The following is a 17302-nucleotide window of genomic DNA, read 5'->3' on the forward strand; positions in this document are numbered from 1 at the left end:
TCAACTTGTGAGCTTCTTATCTCTGAACGCTGCTGCCCTGGTTTCCATCAGATTGTGCCAGGAAAGATGACCTTCCTTAATGAAATGCATGCTGTTTGCTTAGTACTCAGAAGCCTGCTGTGCTTTTAATTAAATGAACCAGTCTTTAAAAACTTGAGTCTTATCCCCGGAGCAGCATGGCACCCACAGTCTGTCCCCAGGTCAGCCGTTCCAGATGGTTACGTCATAGAGTGGCACCCGTGGGGACTGAAGATTGGATCGAAGGGCTGTAGCATGGTGTGATCTGGGCTCATAGTTCTTGGAGCGCTTTCTTTGTGCTTTCAGTCCAGGATAACTCAGCCTTCATCCAGCCTTCCAGTCAGACTTTAGCAAGAAGTTACTCACCATTGTATTTATGTCTACACCTGTGCCCGGGTGTTGTTGTTCAGTTGCTAAGGCGTGTCTCACTCTTTGCCCCTGCCCCCTGCCCCCGTGGACTGCAGAATGTCAGGCTTCCCTGTCCTTTACCATCTCCTGGAGTTTGCTTAGACTCATGTCCATCGAGTCAGTGATGCCATCCAACCATCTCATCCTCTGTCATCCCCTTCTCTTCCCACCTTCAATCTTTCCCAGCATCAGGGTCTTTTCCAATGAGTCAGTTCTTTGCATCAGTTCTTCTTTGTGCTTTGAAGACTGCTGCTGCTAAGTCACTTCAGTCGTGTCCAACTCTGTGTGACCCCATAGACGGCAGCCCACCAGGCTCCCCCGTCCCTAGGATTCTCAAGGCAAGAACACTGGACTGGGTTGCCATTTCCTTCTCCAATGCATGAAAGTGAAAAGTGAAAGTGAAGTCGCTCAGTCATGTCTGACCCTCAGCGACCCCATGGACTGCAGCCTTCCAGGCTCCTCCTTCCATGGGATTTTCCAGGCAATAGTACTGGAGTGGGGTGCCAGATTAATTCTTTATAAAATTTACATTTGGTCATTAAAAGCATTAATTGAAAATATCTCATCCTTTTCTCTCATTCTGTTTCTTAGAAATAACCTCTAGGTTTTATTGTACTCTTTCGTATATAGTCTATATACACCATGTGCATGTATTTATAAATATCATATTATATACACTCTTTTGCTACTTGCTTTCTTAAAATATTGGACATCTTTCAATAGACTCAATGCATTTCTTTTGATAACTGCCATTTCTTAGTAAGAATGCAATGTAATTTAACCAGCAATTCTTTTTTCTTTTTTTGTTAGACTTTTGGCCATGCCATGTGGCCTGACCAAGGATCAAACCCATGCCCCCTGCAGTGAGAGTTCGGAGTCTTAGCCGCTAGAGCCCTCAGGAAGTCCCAGCAGTTCCTACTGATAGACATTTAGTTTGTTTCTAGGTTGGATGTTTTGTTTTTGTTTTTTCTTATTATGAGGAGCATCCTTACACAGACCTCCCTGAGTGTCCAAGGGGGACCCATTCCAGGACATACGGTTACCAAAATCTACAGAAGCTCGAGTCTCTTATGGTAAATGACATCATATTTGCACGTAACCTTCGCAGTTTACATGCTCTGTGCATGCGTGCATACTTAGTCGCTCAGTCGTGTCCAACTCTTTGCAACCCTTTGGACTGTAGCTCGCCAGGCTCCTCATTCCATGAGATTCTGATGAGAATAAGGAGAGTACTGGGGTGGGTTGCTCTTTTCTTCTTCAGGGGATCTTCCAACCCAGGGGTCGAACCTGGGTCTCCTGCACTGGCAGGAGGATTCTTTACCCTCTGAGCCACCAGGAAAGCCCCTATAAAGAATGAAACCAAAACGCAACGACCAAACCTTGTTGGTATTTTGAGTGATTCCTTTGGGTTGATAGTTACTTTGGGATAATTGACATCTTTATATATTATGTTGTTATAATGTTGTACTGGGCTTCACGGATGGCTCAGATGGTAAAGAATCTGTCTGCAATGCGGGAGACCCAGGTTCGATCCCTGGGTTGGGAAGATCCCCTGGAGGACGAAATGGCACCCCACTCCACTATTCTTGCCTAAGAATTCCATGGACAGGAAGCCTGGCAGGCTACAGTCCATGGGGTTGACAGAGTGACTGACACACAGTGTTGTTCTACTTCCCGAAGCCGTCTTTTATGCCATACGTGCAGGTTTGGCATTTTCCATATGCATGTATATGTTCTTCACATAAAGCGCCTATGTATTTCTTTAGTTTGTTTTTATGTTTTAGGTTTTTCAGTGTAAATATTTTCATGTAAGCTTAAGAAATATATTAAAATATGAGATCTCCTTTTCCATTATACTTCCTTTTCCTTTCATGTAAAGGGATTGTTGTTTCCTGCATATTGATTTTGTAACCATCTGCCATACTAAAGCCTCTTATGGTTTCTTCTGCATTTTGCAGGTGTTAAATCACATCATCTGCAAATAGTGACAGTCTTGCCATCCTCTTCATAATACTTGTGTTTTATTCTCTTATCCACACGGCACTTAGACACTAGATTACAGGAGCAGCAGGTGTCATCTTTGTCTTGTGGCCAGCCCTTGTGGGAAATGTGCTGGTGTTCCACCATTGACCTTAACCTTGGCCAGGCAGTGTGGTATTTTAACTCACCTCTGGTATCTCTGACAAATACTTGCCTGTCCTAGACCTGGTTACATGCAACAGACACACCCAGCTGTCTCATTGCTTTTCTCTTACCTAGCACTCAGTTCTCCTTCTAAAGAAGTGACTTCAGCCTTTTGGCCAAAGTCAACATCTTCCAGTAGTTCACCAGACTGACCAACAATGCAAAGGAGAAGAGGAAAGGCACCAGCTTTGTGTTCTCTAGGTCTCTTAGAAAACATGGATCCGTTCCTTTGGCCACACATGTGCCAGTTTACAAAAAAGGTAATATTGTAGACATCAGGGAACTTGATACTTGTGGGCACTGTTGACAATGGAGTGCCCCCAACTGTTCCCACGGCAAGACTGGAAGAGCCCACAGTGTGACCTGGCGCACTGTTGGGATCGTGGCAAACAAGCAAGCTATGGGTATGGTTCCTACCAGGACAATTTATGCCCACACTGAGCATATTAGGCTTCCTAAGAGTCTAGATAGCTTCCTGAAACATGGGAAGGGAAATGACTGGAAAAAGAAGAAAGCCAAAGGGGAAGGTACTTGGGTTCAACTGAAGCTCCAGCTGGTTCCACCTGGAGAAACACACTTTGTAGAAACCTGCAAAAAAGGAGCTTGAGCTGCAGGAACCTATTTGCTATGAATTCATGGCTTAATAGGTGTAAAAAAATAAAGGTCTCTGGACTATAAAAAACAAAGAAAAAGAAGTGACTTCAAGAACATTAAAAGCATTTTTATTGTAGTATTGTTGATGTACAATATTATGTAAGTGTACAATGTAGTGATTCACAATTTTTGATGATTATACTCCAGTTGTACTTACTATAAAATATTGTAATTTTTCATGTTGTATTCCTATATTTCTATATTCCTCATGTTGTCCAGTATATCCTCATAGCTTGTTACTTTTACACACAATAGTTTGTACCTCTTAATCCCCTATTCCTTTATTGCTTCTGCCTCTGTCCCTCTCCCCGCTGTAACCACTAGTTTGTTCTCTATCTGGGATCGGTTTCCGTTCTGTTATATTCACTAGTTTAACTTTCAGATTCCACATGTAAGTGATACACAAGTATTTCTGTCTGACTTAATTCACTTAGTGCTAAGTGACTTACCCTGCGAGTTCATCTGTGTTGTTGCAGATGGCAAAAATTTCCTTCCTTTTTATGGCTGAGTAGTATTCTGTTGTATACACACGCACCACATCTTTCAAGAACACTCTCTGAACCCTGTGTCTCTGTCTGCACAGTCTGGATGCTGCTGATGGAGCGCCCTGTGTTGATGGAAATCTTCCGTGTCTGCTCTGTCCCGCGTGATAGCCGCTGAGCATTTGAGACGTGGGTGTGCCTGTGAAGCTAAATTTTATTTCATTTAAATTAATTAATTTAATTAAAATTAATTTAAATCATGATCAACTATTGAGCACTTAAAATGCAGCTAGTGCTGCTAAGGAACTGAGTTCTTAATTTTGCATAAGTTTATTTTTTTATTTTTTTTATGTTAAGACTATGCTGCATGGCACATGGGTTCCTAGTTCCTCGACCGGAGATTGAACCTGTGCTCCTTGCAGTGGAAGCACAGGGTCTTAATGACGGGACCACCAGGGAAGTCCCTTAGTTTAGTTGAAATAGCCACATGTAGCTATTAGCTCCAGCACTGGGCAGCACTGGCTCTTCAGCCCTAAATAACATGAAAGCCTAGGACGTGAACACAGAAAGGACCTGGCGGCTTCCGCTGTGCCCAGAGAGGTGGAGGCTGGCCTCACATCCTCGCACGGCAAGTTCATGATTAAACAGAAGAAGCCAGGCTCCCTCTTCTTGTCTCTGGCTTTTCTCACTGTGCTTGACCCTCCTCTTAACTCCTCACTTCCCACGTCCCTTCTTCAAATGACAGCCGAAGTCCAGGTGTGTACCAACTTACGCACCTTTGATAAACACGTCTTAACCCACTGACTTCTCCACTAAGTCTGGAGAAGTCTGGCTTTGGGGCTGGTGCAGATGTAGAATTTTCAGCTGTGTGGTCTTGCCCTGCAGGGCCAAGGCTCTCTTGTGAGAAGGGCAGGTGCAGTGGGTCCAGGCGTTGTGTCTGGCCTCTCTGCCAGTGGGATCAGAATATCCTTAAACACCTGAGGATGTCTAAGATGCCAGCATCCTCAGGAACACTCGTTCTGTGCCCTTTCAGTTCACGTTGTCTTCTGGTCCCATCCTTAAACGACTGTAAACATCGGTGCTTCCAGCATGACAGCAGGGCATTGCTTCTTGCCCCTTGGCTAATCTAAACCTTAAGAGAACTCAGGTCCTGCAAGTCAGGGAGGGGGATAAAGAAAGCAGAGCCTTAGAGAAGGCCCTCAACTGGGGACACCAGGGTAGAGGGAGGACCCTGAGTCTTGAAGGACCCCACGGCCTTGCTCTTGAGGCCCTTGGAATTCTTCCCGCCTCTGCCAGCCTTTTCTTTTCCCTGGGGGTTCCTGGTCAGTCACTCAGGCTCACTGCTGGGGTCCTCCTTAGATGGCCCCTCTAGCCACTCTTCAACAGAGGCAGGAGGGACCCACCCAGGAAGGAACTCTTTAAAAAAAAAAAAAAATTGTTGACATAGTTGATTTACAGTGATGTGTTAGTTTCAGGTATATAGCAAAGCGAATCATATTATATTATATACAAAGCTATATATATTATATACATACATGGAAGTGGCAGTTTAGTCACTAAGTCATGTCTGACTCTTGCAACCCCTTCGACTGTAGCCCACCACACTCCTCTGTCCATGGAATTTCCCAGGCAAGAATCTTGGAGTGGGTTGCCATTTCCTCCTCCAGGGGATCTTCCCGACCCAGAGATCAAACCCCATGTGTCCTATATTACAGGCAGATTCTTTTATTTTTTTTAGAAAAGTTGGTTCACTCATTTATTCCTGTAGATCGTAAACTGCCAATATTTTAAAACTATCTGATTAGGTTTCCAAGAACAAATCTGAGACATCCCATGTATCACAACCTTTCCTAAATATTGCACAGAGACTTCAATTTCTTGTAAAACAATGGTTCACCAAAAGGAGCCATCAAGTGTCCATTTAACTAAATTTTGCTTTGCTATATTAAAACATACCAGAATTTTTCTACTTTTTTCATTTGGTTGGGAAGGTTGTTGATAGTGATAAAAATTTCCCTTCCAGGGTTTCTGCATATAAAACTGCATTTATATGCAGATATGGATGCAGATTCTGATAGGGATGCTTTAAAAAATTACCGAATTTAAACTCCTTAATTTGTCTAATTAATTACAAAATTATTTAACTTGAAAGGTTAAGACTTAAATTTTCAATCTAAGTTGAAGTTATTTCTTATATTGCTCAAAATGATGTAATTCCAGAACATGGGCTTATCCATGGTTATGAAAGGCTGTTGTTTAAATATATTTACCAAAACAAAAACCACAACAAAAAATTAACTCCTAAACCATTTACATATGTCTTTTATGTATACACATATAAAAAACTTAGAATGGTCCTCAGGCATATGTGAGTTAAATGCAAATTCTAAATTCTGATTGAGTAATGACTATGGAGATTTCCTCCAACATTTAGAAAAACTGTTCTGTAATGCTGAGGAAATAATATACCATGGTATCAAATTCTTTCCTACTGAAGGAGGCAACTACAGAAAGCTTTTATTTGTTCAAAGTAACCAGTGCTACAGATGGAAAAAAAAAACAAAACAAAAAAACCAATGTAACTTCCCCAATATTACTTCAAAGCAAACATATCAAACCTGATTTTCATTCAGTTCAGTTCAGTTCAGTTCAGTCGCTCAGCAGTGTCCGACTCTTTGCGACCCCATGAATCGCATTAGAATGTAGTTATTTCTTCACACTAATAAATAAAAAAACCAAGACCCACATTTTATATATATATATATATATATATATACATATATATATATAAAAGGCAATGCAGACAATTATTGAGCCTCATCTTCTGGACAACAATGCCAAGTTAGTCTCTCTTCATAAAAAGCAATTACAATTTGAGGACACTTCATATTTGCCTCTTTTGCCAGTACCAAGTCTGCCTCATCAGAATCTTTCCATTTCATGAGGAACATTAATTCTCCACTGCCGTCTGTGGCACCAATTATTCGTTCTGGATCAAGACCTCTGACAAAACCTCTCGGTTTATCAGCAGCATCTCTTTTCTTTGATTTGCTATCATGAGATTCACTGTCAGACAAAGATTTTCTTTTTGTTCCATCTTTTTCTTTACCAGCTTTTTGAGGATTAAATGCTTCAGTTAACTCTGGACAATCTAAATTTTCTTCAGGTTCCCGAATACTGTCTGCATCTGTAAACCCCTTCCACTTAAGGAAATACTCCTCCTTCCCGTTCACTACACGGTGGTCCAGTGCTTTTTCTACTACAAATTCTTCTGGTTCTGCCTCTTCAACTATTTTACTCTTTCCATTTTGCTTCTTTCCCATTTTTTGCAATGTAGTTTTGTTGGAGGCCATTTTTTAAATTGCAGACTTGAAGAGCTATTATTCACTGCCTCTGAGCTGCTCCAGGTCCCGGGTCTGCGGTGTCTCCGGCCCTGCGAGCCTCAAGCTCCAATCACACCCGAGGGGCTACAGGTGGATTCTTTACCGCTGAGCCCCCGGGGAAGCCCATACATACACATATATCCACTCTTTTTTTTTTTTTTCTTAGATTCTTTTCTCATATAGGCCATTACAGAGTATTGAGTAGCGTTCCCTGTGCTCTACAGCAGGTCCTTATTAGGTACCTCCTTTATTTGTAGTAGTGTGTACGTGTTGATCCCAAATGTTCCAATTTATTTCTCCCTGCCCCTTTACTGGGCTTCCCCCTGGTGGCTCAGACAGTAAAGAGTCGCCTGCAATGTGGGAGACCTGGGTTCGATCTCTGGGTTGGGAAGATCCCCTGGAGAAGGGAAAGGCTACCCACTCCAGTATTCTGACCTGGAGAATTTCATGAACTGTGTATAGTCCATGGGGTCGCAAAGAGTCAGACACAACTGAGCGACTTTCCCTTCACATGTATATATATTATCATCTTAGAAAGGCTTCCCTGGTGGCTCAGCTGGTAAAAAATCCTCCTGCAAATGTGGGAGACCTGGGTTCGATCCCTGGGTTGGGAAGATCCCCTGGAGAAGGGAAAGGCCACCCACTCCAATATTCTGGCCTGGAGAGTTCCATGGACTGTATAGTCTTGGGGTCACTGGAAGGAATTCTCCCCTTTCTCTGGTCATGGTAGCTTAGCCGTTAAGAGTGCAGGACTACCTGGGGTCCAGCCCAGCTCCGCCCCTCCTTCCACGAGGCCGGGCCACGCTCCACCCGGTCTGTGCCTCGACTTGCCTGCCTGGAGAATGGGGGTGGTCACCCTCAGGGCCCCTCCCAGGGATCCCAGTGAGGAGCGTGTGAGTCCCTAGATGGAGCAAACTCAGAGGGCCTGCCTTGCCAGGACACCCTCCACAGAAAGACATGACAGCTGTCCCCATCCTGAGGGCAGGTGACACCCCCCCAGGCCCGGTCCTCCTCTGCCCCTCAGGGAAGCTCTAGATGCCGACAGATTTGGGGAGTGCTGCCTGGATGTACATGGATGGCTGAACCCCGTGGCTCCTTTCCTGGTTGCATCACACATACAACCCGGCTTGGCAGAGGGGTTGGCTGGTGTATTTGACCGTGGGTCCCAGGCCCCTTGGGGTGGTTTGTCCTGCCCCCATGACCCCCGTTGGAGTTGTTGGGGTGTCAGCTCCTCAGGCGGGAGGAGGGCCTGCCTCCCGGAAGCCTGATCACACCCCCCCACCATGTTTCTCTTTCTTGGCCCAGGCTTCCATGGTGGCTCCGATGACGGCACCCACCCGCAGAGCCTGGCCCCCACATGCTGGAATTTGTGATGAATACATGGCTTGTGTACACTGATCGCAGAGTCAGTAATTTGCTAAAAGGTCAAACTCAGCTTGATCAGAACACAGCATATCTAGGATTCTAGTCCTTCTGTGGATGTTGATACATTTTTTTTCCCCCATGATCAGGGAAAAATCTTGGAGAACTCTCTTAAAGTCTGGGTAACTTTTCCTCCCTCTGGGATGATCTTTTCCCCTGCCTCTCAGCACCATCCAGAGAAGGGAAATGGAGCTCCAGTGACTTGAGCTCCACTGTCTATGCAGCACCTACTCTATGCCAATGCCCAGGGCAAGGGGCACACCTGGGGGCGCTGAAGCAAATGCTTGTGTGGTGTGTATTCCATGCCAGGCGCTGTCGTACATGCTTAGCAACATGGATGGATTTCATCCTCACACAGACCCAGGCGGGAGATGCTGTTCTTGTTCCCATTTGATGGATGCAGTTGCTGAGGCCAAGGAGCCTGCTCATCACTGCACAGCTAAGTTGGGGTGGGGGCAGGACTTGAACCCAGAGTCTGGGTTCTTAACCACTCCCCCCTTACCCTGACTGCCTGTCCGCTCTGGTTCCTCACTTTGGCTAAAGCCAGCATCCCTGGGTAGTAGTCACTTGCTGTGAGTACTTTTTTTGTGTGAAGATGCTGAGGCCTGGAGAGTCAGTGTACAGGCCAGTAGCCTGCCTGGGGTTCGGACACCACACCCAACGCCCTGACTGCAAAGCCCACTCTTCCCTGGCGCCTAGAGGCTTTGCCAGTCCCAGCCCCTGGGCCCTGCCCTCCTGCCCCTTCACATCACCCATCAAGCCGAGTGACTTCAAGGGGCTCCAGGCTCTCCTAAAGGGAGTGCCTCTCCGCTCCTCTATCCCACAGAACATTCTCATATTCTTTCTTTTTTTCTTTAGCCGCATCTCTGACTACAAAATTGTTCTGTCTCCCACACGTGTGTTGGCTGGTCATGTTTCCTCTAGCTTATTGCCTCTGGACAGCTCTTATCGTTTGCCTGTTCAGCTGCTGGACTGTTTGTTTTAGGCAGGCCCACTGTCCGACTCAAGGGAATTCCGACCGAAATTCACCTGAGTCCATCAGTTGATACATAACATCTCTGCCCCTCTTCTGGCCTGCAGTGACTCTGAAAACAATCACGTGTCCTTGGCGCTGAGTAAGGGGATGAGAAGGTAGACCATGTCCATCCCCCAGCCATCCAGCCTCAATCAAAAACCAAGGGTAGGAACTTCCCTGGTGGTGCAGTGGTTAAGACTCCATGCTTCTACTGCAGGGAGTGCAGGTTCAATCGCTGGTTGGGGAGCTAAGATTCTGTATTCCACGTGGTGCAGCCAAAAAAAAGGCAACAACAAACAAAAAAACAAGTGTAGAGTGGCAGTGTTTTCCTTGCATGGAGGGCGAGGCTGCACCTGGTTCCTCCTGTCTGGGGCCTGGCGTGCAGGAACCTTCCACAGGCATCCATCAAGGGGACAACTGGGCAGCTCCCATGTATTAGATGGGAAGACCCAGGAAAACAGAAACTTCCCAGAACTTCCACAAGAGAGAACACCCACAGCAGTTTTCTTCACGGTTTCCCAGACATTTCCCCATTTCTGTATTCACTGAACCCTATCTCCTGTTCTGAAAACCATGCACACCTATTCTCTGGGTACATCTCACTGAGGCCCAGTTCCTCCAGTCTCTGGGAGGCTCTGTGTCCATGCCTACAAAACCCACACAGTTATTCCAGTTCAGGCCGCCTCTCCCCGCATCCCTTGTCTAAGAGAAAAGCCAAGTGGGTTCACGCACAAGGACCTTCCCATCTATACAAGAGAGCAGTAACACCAGCTTGCTTAGCATCCCTTCAGAACTTCCCTGAAAGGAAGCTCGTGATTTGAGGTCGCTCCTCAGCCCATGTCACCAGCTGAATATTATTCGTAATAAGTGTTTTATAATCTGTGATGATGCATCCAGGGATCTGTCCAGCGAGGGTGAGCTTTGCATGTGGTAAACACAGGTTGTGCCTTGTCCAATAGCCATAGGCACTCTGCAAGCACACAGTTGACGGGTGGAGGGTTCATTCGCTTTGTGTCGAAACACACGAAATCGCCAGTATCTGAGCATTTTTTTTTAATCTAAAATTGTTGATGTCACACCTCCCTCTAGGATCAGGTTTCTCGTATGAAACCGTCTCAGTGACCTTCTCTGAAACTGGAGCAGGATCGAGGTCCTCATATGAAGACCCGCTCCATATAAACTCGAGTTACGTTTTATTGAAATCTAGGTGAGGGAAAATTTAGCTCATTTTGGAGAGAAGGCCAGCGCATCCAGCCCTGTCACGTGACTGTGCTTGTGGGCCCCCTGTGTGCCGAAGGCCCCTCTGCTTAGAACCCAGGGCTCGATCCTGTCTTCATGCTCCTGTAAAGTGTGTGCTCAGTCCCTCAGTCTGTCTGACTCTTTCCAGCCCCATGGACGGTAGCCCACCAGGCTCCTCTGTCCACGGGATTCTCCAGGCAAGAATACTGGAGTGGGTTGTCATTTCCTCCTCCAGGGGATCTTACTGGCCCAGGGATCGAACCTGCATCTCCTGTGTTGGCAGGCGGGTTCTTTAACCACTAGGGCCACCAGGGAAGCTGCTCTTCATGCTCCCAGATGCCCTTAAAAGGAGCAGCACCACGGCCCCTTCCCAGGTCTTCCTGGCTCCCAGTCAAGTCAGGCCGGTGAGGTTTTCCTGCGATTGAAGACTGACGTTGCCTAGTGATCGCTAAGTGCATAGAAGTCACATAGGAAAAATTGGTCAGGGACAAGACAGCCTCAGCCCAGAGAACGTTCCTACTTGGGATCAGGAAACACAAGGACAAGACGATTGGGTTGGGTTCTGTTCACTTTTTAAGGCTCTGGATGGCCCCAGAAAGACAGCTCAGATAGAAAAAGCTGGTTGGGGATCTGGTGGATGGGTGTGGGAACAAACTGTCCCACTGTGTTGAAAGTGAAGTCGCTCAGTCGTGTCTGACTCTTTGCGACCCCACAGACTGCATCCCATGGGATTCTCCAGACGAGTACTGGAGTAGGTTGCAATTTCCTTCTCCAGGGGATCTTCCTGACCCGGGTCTCCTGCACTGCAGGCAGATTCTTTACCATCTGTGCCACCCGCACCCCCCCAGCATTGTGTTGACCTGCCAACTAATCCTGGAGCTGGGAAAATGGGACTTACCCCTCCCCTCCCCCCCACCCCAAATGTTCATCACCTTCTAATGCGGTGTTGCATGCAGAAGAACAGCAGCCTAAAGACTGATCCTTGGGTTTTATCAAATCTTTTTTTAGCCCCTCAATCGGGGGACAGTGCCAGCTGGGTGTGGCCATGTGCTTGGGTATTATCAGTTCAGTTCAGTCACTCAGTTGCAACCCCATGGACTGCAGCACACCAGGCCTCCCTGTCCATCACCAACTCCTGGAGCTTACTTAAACTCATGTCCATTGAGTCAGTGATGTCATCTAACCATCTCATCCTCTGTCATCCCCTTCTCCTCCCACCTTTAATCTTTCCCTGCATCAGGGTCTTTTCAAATGAGTCAGCTGTTCCCATCAGGTGGCCAAAGTACTGGAATTTCAGCTTCAGCATCAGTCCTTCCAGTGACTATTTAGAACTGATCTCCTTTAGGATGGACTGGTTGGATCTCCTTGCTGTCCAAGGGACTCTCAAGAGTCTTTTCCAACACCACAGTTCAAAAGCATCAATTCTTCAGCACTCAGCTTTCTCTATAGTCCAACTCTCATATCCATACATGACTACTGGAAAAATCATAGCCTGACTAGATGGACCTTTGTTGGCAAAGCAATGTCTCTGCTTTTTAATATGCTGTCTAGGCTGGTCATAAATTTCCTGCCAAGGAGTAAGTGTCTTTTAATTTCATGGCTGCAATCAGCATCTGCAGTGATTTGGGAGCCCAAAAAAATAAAGTCAGCCACTGTTTCCCCATCTATTTGCCATGAAGTGATGGGACCGGATGCCATGATCTTAGTTTTCTGAATGTTGAGCTTTAAGCCATCACCCTGCACTAATGAAGGTGGGGCTTCTTGGGGAGGGAAGCCCGTGCTGAGTGGCTGAGTGGGAGAGAGCTACCTGCAGGTGGGGCTGGCAGGGGTGGGGTCCTGGCTCCTCCTGACACCCAGGTGCCATGCCAGCCTGGCATTTTGTCCCACCTCCCTCCGTGCCCACCCCGCTCCCTGGCCCCCATAAGCAGCACTTCTCTTCTGGATGAAAGTTGAGACATTTGGGTGAACTGGGTTGTTTTTCTCGGGTTTCCCGACTCCCCATCATTTTTCTTTCATCTGTTGACACAGGAAGATTAGGTCAAGATGATGAGCTCTGAAAGCCTGGCAGAGGGAGCAAGGGGGTCAGAGAGAGTGTTCCCCACTCTTGATGGTATTTTTACATCTAGATTCCTGGTCTGCTGCAGCTTGCTGTGTAAACCACCTGTGTTGTAGTGGGGGTGAAGGGGAGCAGGTGGGTTAGATGAGATGGTGGCTTTTTCTACCAACTTGTGTCCACTGAGGGCCATTTGGGTTTTCATTAAAGACCTTGATGCTGGGAAAGATTGAGGGCAGGAGGAGAAGGGGACAACAGAGGATAAGATGGTTGGACGGCATCACCGAGTCAACGGACATGAGTTTGAGTAACTGGGAGTTTGTGATGGACAGGGAGGCCTGGCATGCTGTGCTCCATGGGGTTGTGAAGAGTCGGACACGACTGAGCGAGTGAACTGAACTGACCTGACCTGACCATCGTTAAGATCCAAGTTGTGGGATTGAACCCTTTAAGTAGATTAATTAACTGAATTGGAATTCAGCAGCATTTAAATGACTTAAAACTCTGTTTGGTCTCAAAGTAGTTTGTGTTTGAAGCTCAACTTTGATTTCCATCCCTTTCTTCACACCCTCCAGGGTTCCTCTTGTCCCCCGCATCCAGGGGCGTCCCTGCGTTGACCGGTCCATCTCTGCTGCTCCATGGGTCACCAGGTCTTTGCTCTCGCTCTTCCCTCCTCTTGGAGGAGTTTTCTTCCAGAAAGCACAGCTGGCTTCTCACGTCCTCTGGGTCTTGGCTTACCTGTCATCATCTCAGAGAGCAGGTCCCTGTCCATCCTATTTCAACTGCACAACCCCCGGCCCTGCACATCTTCTGTTCCCCTCACTTGGTTGTCTTTTGTCCTGCTTCTCACTCGCCATGTGTCTTACTTATTATTATCATCTACTTCTTCCTACCTGCCTGTGAACTGCGCGTGGATGGAGGTTTGTTGCAGGTGGTTCACCACTATGTCTGTGTCCCTTGCTCCTAGAGAGCTGTGCAAGGTACACTGTAGGTGCCTACATCAGTACATATCAAATGAGGAAAGGAATCCTCCAGACAGATTTCCTCTGCCTGGTGTCAGCTGGGCAGCGTCCAGGAGGTAAGCCCTGGGCTCGACTCACTATTGATACCCTGCGCATCGTAAGGAGCTTCCCTGGTGGCTCAGATGGTGAAAGGTCTTCCTGAAGTGCAGGAGACCTGGGTTCAATCCCTTGGTTGGTAAGATCCCCTGGAGGAGGGAATGGCAGCCCACTCCAGTATTCTTGCCTGGAAAATCCCATGGACAGAGGAGCCTGGTGGGCTACAGTCCATGGGGTCGCAAAGAGTTGGACACGACTGAGCAACTTCACTTTCACTTGTTCATAAGGAGATAGCTTCTGTGTGTCCTGGTTTCTTCTTCTGAGCCTGCACAGGTGTCACCTGGACACACATTGTAAGCGTGTAGCTTGATGAGTTTTTTACTAAATAAGCAAATCTTTATCATCACCTCCCACCCAGATCATAACAGAGAATATTATTGTGCCCAGAAATTTCTAGACCATCCAAATCCAATGGTCCTGATCACTGTATTACACAGCTGTAATTGGCTAGATAGGCTTTATGTCCTCATGAGGACTCAGTTTTTCTTATCCTTGAGGTTCCTAGCTTCTCAAGTGTAGGAGATGAGGCCTCTGGTCCTTTTGTAACCCTCCTCGAGGACTTGCCCACAGGGACAGACCAGCCTTAGGCCCTGGCTCTGCCATTGGAGGAAGCGTTGGCTAAAATCCTGTGGTCCTGGCATACCAGAATGCTTTTGGGTACTAGGTACTGGTCAGATGCTGGGTAGGGGGAGGTTTGTTAACCTGATAAAGCATGTGTCAGGAAAATGTGGAGAAAAGACTCCGTTGAAGGGTACAGTTTAGAAAGGGAATTGAGAACATTTTTCCTGGGTTTGAGTTCTCAGCCTCTTTTAGATCAGAGTCCTCAGGTTGCTCTCCTGTGTGGCATGCTCATCAGACATTCATTTATTCATTTGCCCAGCCAATATTTTCTCAACTCTTCTGGCCATGTCCTCAGACCCAAGGGAAAACTGAGCCATGCTTTGGCCATCAGGGGATGGACCTTTGCATGGCAGAGACAGCTCATCTTTTTTATTTATTAAGTATTCTAAAAGTCATTTATTTGGCTGTATCAGTTCTCAGTTGCATCATGCAGGATCGTTCATTGTAGCGCACGGGTTCTCTCGCTGTGGCTGGAGGCTTCAGAGCACGCAGGCACAGTAGTTGTGGCGCATGGGCTTAGTTGCTCCACTGCATGTAGGATCTTAGTTCCCTGACCAGGGGTCGAACCTGCGTCCTCTGCATCTCAAGGCGGATTCTTAACCATTGGACTACCAGGGGAAGTCGTCAGATCATTTTAAAATGTCTTAGTTATAGATTATGATTTCTGTTAAAAGTAAAGCAAATGGGGAGCTGTGAGGAGCAGGGACAGGAAGGATTTAATGGGGGCCCAGAAAGTTCTCTGAGGAGATGACGTCTAAACTGAGGTCTGAGGGTGCAAATAGTTCCAGGCAGGGGGGTGGCTGGTGTGGAGGCCTCAGCAGAAAGAACGGGGGACCTTCACACAGGAAGCGGGTGTGAACAGAAAGTGGTAAGCAAAGGGAAATGGTTAAGTATTGAAATCCTGAATACTCATTGGAAGGACTGATGCTGAAGCTGAATCTCCAATACTTTGGCCACTTGATGAAAAGAGCCGACTCATTAAAAAAGGCCCTGATGCTGGAGGATTGAAGGTGGGAGGAGAAAGGGATGACAGAGGATGAGATGGTTGGGTGGATCACCGACTCAATATACATGAGTTTAAGCAAGCTCTGGGAGTTGGTGATGGACAGGGAAGCCTGGCTTGCTGCAATCCATGGGGTCGCAAATAGTCGGACACAACTGAGCCACAACTGAGTCGGAACAACAGAGTACTGAAAAGTGTTTGCTGGACTTCTGTATTATTTAGGGCTCTGCAGAGAAGCAGAACTCAGAGGAGAGATCAGTATCTATAGGAAGACCTCAGACAGTGTGGGTCCCATTCCAGACCCTTAGATGTAAAGTGAATTATTGCAGTAAAGCAAGTCACATGAATGTTTTGGTTTCCTGGAGCATGTAAAAGTAATGTTCACATTTCTTTGTAGTGGTAATAATGGTAATAACTGTGCAATACCATTATATCTAAAAAAAAATCATACCCTAATGAAAAAATACTTTTTTGCTAAAAAATGCTAACCATCATCTGAGCCTTTGGTGAATCATAGTTGTAACAATGCAGGTCACCCATCACAGATACTATAACAAACATAATAATAATGAAAAGTTGGCAATATTTCAAGAATTCCCAAAATGTGACACAGAGACACAAAGTGGGCAAACGCTGTTGGAAAAATGGCACCAGTAGCTTGCTGAAGGCAGGGCTGCCACAAACCTGCCATTTCTGAAAAAGTGCTGTGCTGTGCTGAGGAGCTTAGTCTTGTCCCGTTCTTTGTGACCCTGTGGACTGTAGCCCGCCAGGCTCCTCTGTCCACGGGATTCTCCAGGCAAGCATACTGGAGTGAATTGCCATGCCCTCCTCCAGGGGACCTTCGTGACCCAGGGATCAAACCCAGGTCTCCTGCATTGCAGGTGGATTCTTTACCATCTTAGCCACCAGAGAAGCCCTCCCCCCCCACAAAAAAAAAGTGCAGTCGCTTCAACGTGAAGTAAAATGAGGTCTCCCTGCTCCTGTATGTAGCTTATGTCTGTATGTGAATAGAAGCAAACTAATTTGCATATTCATAGTTATAGCTACTGCTGCTGCAAAGTCGCTTCAGTCGTGTCCAACTCTGTGTGACCCCATAGACTGCAGCCCACCAGGCTCCCCCATCCCTGGGATTCTCCAGGCAAGAACACTGGAGTAGGTTGCCATTTCCTTCTCCAATGCATGAAACTGAAAAGTGAAAGTGAAGCCACTCAGTCATGTCCAACTCTTAGCAACCCCATGGACTGCAGCCTACCAGGCTCCTCTGTCCATGGGATTTTCAAGGCAAGAGTACTGTAGTGCGTTGCCATTGCCTTCTCCATAGTTATAGCTAGCCATGCCCAGATGTCAACTCCACAGAGAGCTTCCTTGAATCTCTAGGTAAAGCAGCACACAGTCCCCCTGCCCCTTCCCATCTGTCCTCACAGTTGTCTTCAAACAACTGTATAAGAGTCTAAACCATTGCCCTTTCAGCTCACACCACTGGTATTCACTAAAGGCATATCAAAGCATGACCCTCAGATAAGACCTAATGTCACATATCTACACGAGGCTCTGGGGACTCATGCTTGGTGTGTGTTTGATTTTTGTCATTGGCATTCCGGATGCTCTTATGAAGTCTCTGGTGAAAGTTGGGCTTAGAAATCATAGAGGTTTCTTTTCAAAGCAGACTGTATCCCCAGGCAGGCAGGTACTTGCTTCTGCA

At 46.7% G+C, this 17302-nt stretch overlaps 1 protein-coding gene and 1 pseudogene across 1 annotated transcript in view; one reads left to right on the top strand and one right to left on the bottom strand.

Annotated features, from left to right (window-relative positions):
• RCAN1 (regulator of calcineurin 1) overlaps window positions 1-17302 on the top strand; it is a 120056-nt gene that overhangs the window by 15445 nt on the left and 87309 nt on the right. The window lies entirely within an intron of this gene.
• On the bottom strand, window positions 6544-7099 carry LOC109576485 (chromobox protein homolog 3 pseudogene; annotated as a pseudogene).

Source organism: Bos indicus, chromosome 1 (assembly GCF_029378745.1).
Source record: "Bos indicus isolate NIAB-ARS_2022 breed Sahiwal x Tharparkar chromosome 1, NIAB-ARS_B.indTharparkar_mat_pri_1.0, whole genome shotgun sequence".
Classification (NCBI taxonomy): Eukaryota; Metazoa; Chordata; class Mammalia; order Artiodactyla; family Bovidae; genus Bos; species Bos indicus.